Source organism: Canis lupus, chromosome 8, assembly GCF_048164855.1.
Source record: "Canis lupus baileyi chromosome 8, mCanLup2.hap1, whole genome shotgun sequence".
NCBI classification, from domain to species: Eukaryota; Metazoa; Chordata; class Mammalia; order Carnivora; family Canidae; genus Canis; species Canis lupus.
The window spans coordinates 8,929,598-8,937,216 of record NC_132845.1 but is presented as its reverse complement, the minus strand read 5'-3'; the positions used below and the strand labels follow the sequence as shown (position 1 = coordinate 8,937,216).

The following is a 7,619-nucleotide window of genomic DNA, read 5'->3' as shown; positions in this document are numbered from 1 at the left end:
GTCTGCTTGAGAGTCTCTTCCTCTGCCCCTCCCCCATTTGCACACGTGCACTCTATCAAATAAATAAATAAATCTTTTTAGAATAAATAAAAGCTATTGTTTCCAGGTGAGAATCGTTCCTGATGGATTCTGAAATAAACCATTCTCATCTAAATAAAGTCTTCAAGGTGGTTAGTGAGTTACTGGCCAGGTGCCACCTTGCCTTCTTTCCAGATACCTGGATATGTGTGATTTGCAAAGCACTACAGAGCAAGGCAACATAAGTCAAAATAGCCAGATATTTTACCAGACAACTCTAGCCATTAGGAAAGAGTCTAAGGAAAGGAGAGCAAAACCAGAGTATGAGATAGAGCTTTCAAAGTGGAGCAGATTCACTCAATAATTAGTTGTAGGACATATGCGCCAGGGACCGTTCAGAGTTGGGAGTACAGCATGGAACAAAATGGACAAAAACTCTTCCCTGTGGAATTCACACTGGAGTGCCAGGAAACAGAGAGTCAACAACTAAATTAATAAAATATAAAATATATAATATGTCTGATGGTGAAATGTGCTGTAGGCAAAAAAAAAAATCAAGTAAGGAATGGGAATAAACAGAGATATGATGGATAATAGCTTCTCAAGATAAAGCAGAAAAACCCATGCATTACCCCATCAGTATCAACTCCCCTTGCCCTCGATCCACAAGTGACAGAGGGTGACCACACCATTAGTTAATACTCAATAACTATTTTTAAGTATGCCTCAAGAGAAAACCAAAATCTCAGAAAATAAAGCAAACTTCACACACTTGTTTCAAGTAGGTCGAATTAGTATCTGGAACATTTAAACCCTCAATAAATCGTTGTTTCCTAATTCAATGGCTCAGCAAGTAAGTGAAAGGATGATAGGCTCTCAGGAAACGTGATCACAGTTCCGTTGACAGAGCCAGGCTGCTCTGTTAGAGGGACTGCAACACCTTACGACAGTAAGAACAACATGTGCTGATTGCTCACCCATACCTGGCATTCCTCTAAGCATGTCATACGGACGGTCTCATTTGAACCTCTCCACAATATTGGAGAGTCAGGGGAGGGACTGTCCAGTGGAGGACCTGTGGAAGCCTTCTCTGTTGAGTGGTGCCCGTCCCTATGGAGAAGGGCATCCGCATCAGCCAACAAGTTGGGTCTTGAGTAGGCTTCGGAGTAGTGATTCTAATCACCACCCATCAGGTGCTCTTCAAATCATCAAGTACAGATGGTGACAACTTTCAGCCCAGCTGCCAGCTCTTCTCAGCGAATCACTGTTTCTAATAACCCTCCAGTCCAGACTCAGCACTTAATACCTTTCCCCGTTCAGTCATTCTATGGGGTTATCCAGCATTCCCTGTATCCAAAGCCCTAGAAGCAATTAGAGCTTCTATGAGTTTACATAACAGACCAAGAAAGAAGGCTCGACACTTTAATAAAGAGGGGCACCTGCGTGGCCCACTTGTTGAGCATCTGCCTTCGGCTCAGGTCATGATCCCAGGGTCCTGGGATCGAGTTCCACATTGGGCTCCCCGCATGGAGCCTGCTTCTCCGTCTGCCTATGTCTCTGCCTCTCTCTCTGTGTCTCTCATGAATAAATAAATTTTAAAATCTTTTTTTAAAAAGCCCTTTAAAGTAAAAGCAAGCAAACAAAGGAATGCACTTGCCCTGAGCTGGGAACAAAGGGCACAAGAGGGCACTGAAGACAGATCCCTACATTTGGAGGCTAATTCTGATTCCCAGGATGGAGAAGCACAGGAGGGGGGACAGAGAGGCACCTGCAGGTCGGGATGGGCAGCTTCACATCGAGGGGGAAGAGCTGGAAGGAAGCGTGTTCTGGCCGCACAAGAGGAGGCCCCAGAAGGAGGCACAACGGGAGCCTCCCGGCAGCTGCTCGCCAAGCGCAAGGCCGTCCCAGGCGGGCGGGAGAGGCCAGGCCTGCCTGCCTCCCGGTCCCATCTCGACTTGGAGAGCCGGACATCAGTGCTGCTTCACCAGGAGTCAGAGCTAACGAAAACCCAAACGATAATCAAGAGAGAGATTTGATTTACTGGGAAAAACAAATGGCTACAAAAGTAGTGATGTAACCAGTTCTGGAAAGAAACAGTGCCCAGATCATACTTTTTTTTTTTTTTCCCAGCATTTTAAAAGGAAAGAGGCAGCGTTTAGAGTGAGCAAGTGGAGGCAACAGTGTAGACGCTGGAGGGAACAGACCTGGAGGGAGGGAGCCTCCTGCCCCCTGTGCCAGATGCGGTCCAAGTTCAAGGCTACTCTGATCCTGTTGCTCTCCTGCCCCCCAATCCCCAACACCCCCCCAGCAGCCTCCCACTCCCCTTTAATTAAAGCCCAAACTCCTTCACTTGGCTTAGAGACTCCCAAAATCCAGTCTTTTCCATGGCCTTAGCTCCCCGTGTGCCTCTTCCAGGTGGGCATCCATCCTGAGCAGCCTGTAGGTCCTCACAGGTGCCTTCCATCCCTGCAGCCATTGGCTCAGTGCGTGGAACACTCTTCCCTTTCCTCTCCCCATGGTCGTCTGAACTTCTCAGCCCTCAGATCTCTGATTCAATATCAAAGAGGCCGTCCTCACCCTCCTCTAGGTCGGCTCCCTCGCTCTGTTCTCAGAATCCCTACATTTCCTCTCCCATAATACTCCTCGACTTTGTGACTGGTACTGATTTGCCAGTTTTCCCTGCTAAGGAGATACCTTAAGTGTTCATAAAACATCTATTAAATTCATCACTAGATTGAATTGAATATATATATATATATATATATTTTTTTTTTTTTTGCTGATGCCAATGTTTATTCCCTGAGGAAGCTTCAAATGCTATTAATCAGGGTCATTTAAAGATTCATGGATGAGTGCCAGTGTTACAGGATTACATCATGCTTGTTAAAAATATTTATTTATTTGTTTGTTTATATTAGAGAGGGGGATGGGGCAAAAGGAGAGTAAGAGAGAGAATCTTAAATAGGCTCCACACCCGGCATAGAGGGGCTGGATCTCACGACCCTGAGATCATGACCCGAGCTGAAACCACAAGCCGGTGGCTTACCCAGCTGAGGCACCCAGGCTTCCCTGTATTACCATGTTTTAGAAGTCAGCAGACATGGAGTGAAGGAGATAACCAGAAATCCAGTCTTCTAAATAGGATTAACCAGACGGCAATCTGAACGTTGAGTAGTCTGAGCATCCTTCACTATTTTCACAACTTGGCAAGGGCTAAAATATAAACCAGCAGTTCTTTGGAACTCCTGTTTTCCCCACGGCCTGGGAAGACCACAGGCGCCGCTTCCCTCCCCGACAAGCTAGCACAGCTGTGGGGGCCGGTCCCCTGCCGTCCAAGCCGCTCCCTAGTTCGGACCCTAGGTCCTTCTTTCTCCCTGAATTCTAAACTGAAAGAAAAGAAAACACATGAGGCAACATCTCAGGAGAGAAGAAAAAGAAAAATTCTAGCAGTTTAGGCATTATGATCATCCCATACCTTTCCTCATTAGTATGTGTCCCCCCAAAAACATTCTATATAACTACTTTCCTACTTAGCCTTTCCCTTGCACCCAGGAAATACTATCTTTTGTCTAATTTCTTCTCACCTTCATTCATTCAGTAAACATTTTAAGATTTTATTTATTTATTCATGAGAGACACAGAGAGAGGCAGAGACAGAGGCAGAGGGAGAAGCAAACTCCTGCGGGGAGCCAGTTGTAGGACTGGATCCCAGGACCCCGGGGTCACGACCTGAGCCAAAGGCAGATGCTCAACCATTGAGCCACCCAGGTGTCCCTCAGTAAACATTTATAAGGCAATTTCTTTTTTTTTTTATAAGGCAATTTCTGTGTGCCTCATTGACTCTAAAATTTTTGTTGTTTTCAACATTTTGCATTGGATGATTTAGGAGCTGACTGTAAGAAAAATGCGGAAATAAGCATGTCTTCTTTATTTCAGGGGGTAAAAAATTACTACTCGGAAATACATTTAGTGAAACCTTAATGAAAAAGTTATGAATCTTTGAGTTAATGGCAACAGAGAAACCAAGTCAAATTGTCTTAAACTTCGTGACTTCATTGGCTCGCAAGTTTTGTAAAGGTGGGATGTTGTTTCAGGCATGGTTTGACCTAGAGCTTCACATAGTCAGCAGGCTCTGGCTCCTATGGGATTCCCTGGGCTCTGCACAGCTTCCCTCGTGGTAGCAGTTATTCCAGATCTCGCTACTTCCACAACACCAGCAGAAGAGAAGCTCTTTACCACCTCTTACGAAAGAAAAAGGAAGCTTCCTTGCTGGGAGCCCCCAGTGAAAAGAATTTTTGCCCTGTCAGTGGGCTGAATTTGGTTAGTTGCTTATCCTGGAACCACCTCACCTAAAGGAATGGTACACATTTGTTGGTTTAAGCCAGTCAGGATCGCCCTCTGGAACCAGAAATGGTGTCCATTCCATGCTGGCTGCACAGCTAAGCAAAGTAAAACACACTCCTAAAGGGAAAAAAAAAGGAGGTTGTTGTAGAAATGAAAAGATATCAAAGAAACAATCAACAAATGTGTATTACCCAAGTGAATCATCTTTTCCAAAGCAGCATTCAAGATGTTTCCCCTCACATGAAAAAATACATCATCACTCCTGTGTAGCTTATAGGATCCCCAATTCTTAGAATTATAGAGACAGAATGCAAACCATATCCCTCATACTGGAGTAAAGGCTGGGAAAAATGAAGTAAACTGCCCCAGGTTACACATCTAGTTAACACCATTGAAAGGAACACAACCCAGGTGTTTTTATTTTTGATCCAACATTCCTTCTCGTATGTCAATACTACACAATCAGGGCAAAATCAGACCATATGATGTGTCGCTTCTGTTTTTCTCTAAACACAGAGTTTATTTGCAGAGAGAATATGTTTGTTGGGTTCGTGAGGAAGGGGTAGGTAGGAAAGAATGAAAGAATGGAAAAAGAGAACAACTTTAATAACTTTTTAATTTTGTTTTAACTCACACAACTTTCTAACACATTTATTGACCCAAAAACAAGAACCCTTCTCAGAGCTGAGAAAATGTGACGCTAGGACTTGGGTAAAAAAGAATTCAGTGCTCACTTCAGCAGCACGTATGGTAAAATTGAACAATATAGAGAAGATTAGCATGGCCCCTACACAACCATGACACACAAATTCGTGAAGCGTTCCATATTTATTTTTTGAACTATTCCATATTTTTTAAAAATAATAATAATCCATATAACAACACCAATTGAGCTCGTAAAACCTGGTCGTAAGACCAAATACCATTTGGGGAAAGACAATTTGTTGGCTCCACTCTCAAAAATTGGTGTGTTTTGAGACTTGCCAGATAATGTTCATTAGTAATGGTTTTGACATGAGGAGGAAGACTTCAAGGTAAAGAGAAAAAGCTCATGCTGGTCCATTGTTAAAAATCACAGAGCAGCCTGTGCCTGGGAGCCTGTGAACTCTCCTCCAGATCATAGAACTGCATCTCATTTTCGGGGCAGACCAGCCAAAGGTGCCCTTCTAGAGCCTGGTAAATCTATTCACACCTCCTCCAGGCATGGGGAGCCTATGCGAAGGCAAACAGCCCACTCAGGGGGGCTGGCCTTAAACCATTACTTACTTCAGCAGTAATTCATATAAACTTTTGCTCACTCTGCTGCCTTGCCCAGGCTGCTCTAGCCTCTCTGCCTCCTCCAGACCATGCAGTCCACATTCAGCTTCCAAACATAAGTTGAATTGTGTGATTCCACCTCTTAAAACACTTTGACAAATCCAAATGTTTCCAGAATAAGCCTTCTCTTGTTAACATGATCTACAAAGTCCAGAACTCACTACCTATGATCTGCCCTGTGCTCTCACCCACCAGAGCCCTGACACTACCACTCAAGATACCTTCATTTTCATTCCTTCCTACCTCTGTTTTGGCCATTTTCTCCACTTGGAAAGCCTTTCACTGTTTTGACTATAGAGCACAACCTGACCAGTTCTTAAATCCCAGGGAAAGATTCTCTCTCCTCTCAAATTCCCTAGAAAATTTCCCCTTCAATATTCCCTATAACGTTGTAATTGGGCCATTTTTTTTAACTTCTTGGTCTCCTCCAGAGTAAGGGTTGTATTTTATTCACCACTGGGTTGTTAATCCATTGCACAGAGTACATGCCCAGTTAATATTTGTTGAGTTGGATCAAAGTGAGTCATTTAATGTCTATCTTACCTTCAAAGCAATGTCAAATCACACTTTCTTCCAGAATATGTCCTAAACTATCCTAACTGCAGGTTCAGCCTATGTCTTGAGTCAAGCTGGTTAATCCCTCTATTCAAAGCCAAAAGTACAAATGCAGCCCCCAAACTCAACTCCCAGGACCAATTGTGCACTGAGCCAACAGACCTTCACATTTGAGAGCTTAGCATCAACCACCCTTGCCACTAATCCACACTTGTATTTATTTACTTGTGAATTTAATAAATATGTGAAAGCCTACTTTGTGTTAAGTCCTATATTAAATACAAAAGAAATGTAGATAAAGTAGTTATGAACCCGACCCTTAGGGAGACCAGAGTAGTTGGGGAGGGTAGGAGGTAAACAGGCAGCCCTGTTGCAAATCCTCTAGCATATCTTGCCCATCCCCAGTCTCTCTGATTCATTTCTTGTCCTTGGGATAGTTTTTGCCTTGATTCTTATTCCAGATACCTCAACTCCCTTTCCAGACTGAGATCTTGCAATCCTACTGCCAGAACAAAAGCCTTGTCCCCAGATTTCTTTCCCATGTAACCAGCCCTTCTGCAAGCCATTCTTCAATGAGGACTTACTGGGCATGACTGTCAGCTTTGATTTTTGTATCCTGTAATCCCCAAAGTCCCTATTGCTGTGCACTGCCTATGTAGTGGGACATCTTAGATGCTTTAGGCTATAAATTACTTGACAGCAGTCTTAACAATGTTCTGAGGTTGGGGTGTTTGGGGGAGGGTTGGATCTGACTCCAAAGGCAAGGAAAACACAAGAAAAAATAAACAATGGGACTACATCAAACTAAGCTTCTGCAAAGCAAAGGAAACTATCAATAAAACAAGACAGAAAACCACTGAATACTTGCTGATCATATATCTGTATCTGACAAGGAGATAATATCCAAAATCTATAAAGAACTCATACAACTAAATAACAACAAAAAATCCAATCTAAAATGAGCATGAGACCTGACTAGATATTTTTCCAAGGAAGATATACAGATAGCCAACAGGCATATGAAAATATGCTCAATATCGCTACTCACCAAGGAAATGCAAATCAAAACTACAATGAGGTATCATCTTACATGTGTCAGAATGTCTATTATCAAAAAGATAAGAAATAATAAATGTTGGTGAGGATGTGGAGAAAAGGGAACCCTTGTGCACTGTTGGTGAGAATGTAATTTGTACAACCACTATGGAAAACAGTATAGAGTTTCCTCAAAGAGTTAAAAATAGAACTACCATATAATCTAGGAATTACACTTCTAGGTATCTATCTGAAAAAAAATAAAAACACTAATTTGAAAAGTATACACCCCTTGTTCATTGCAGCATTATTTATAATAGCCGAGATATGGAAACAATATAAGTGTCCAT

General features: G+C 42.9%; 1 non-coding gene across 1 annotated transcript; it reads left to right on the top strand.

Moving 5' to 3' along the window:
• The first annotated feature begins 5,088 nt into the window (after window positions 1-5,088).
• LOC140639292 (U6 spliceosomal RNA) lies at window positions 5,089-5,194 on the top strand. The gene has a single exon (XR_012036063.1). It is a non-coding gene; the product is annotated as a U6 spliceosomal RNA (small nuclear RNA).
• The last annotated feature ends 2,425 nt before the right edge of the window (window positions 5,195-7,619 follow it).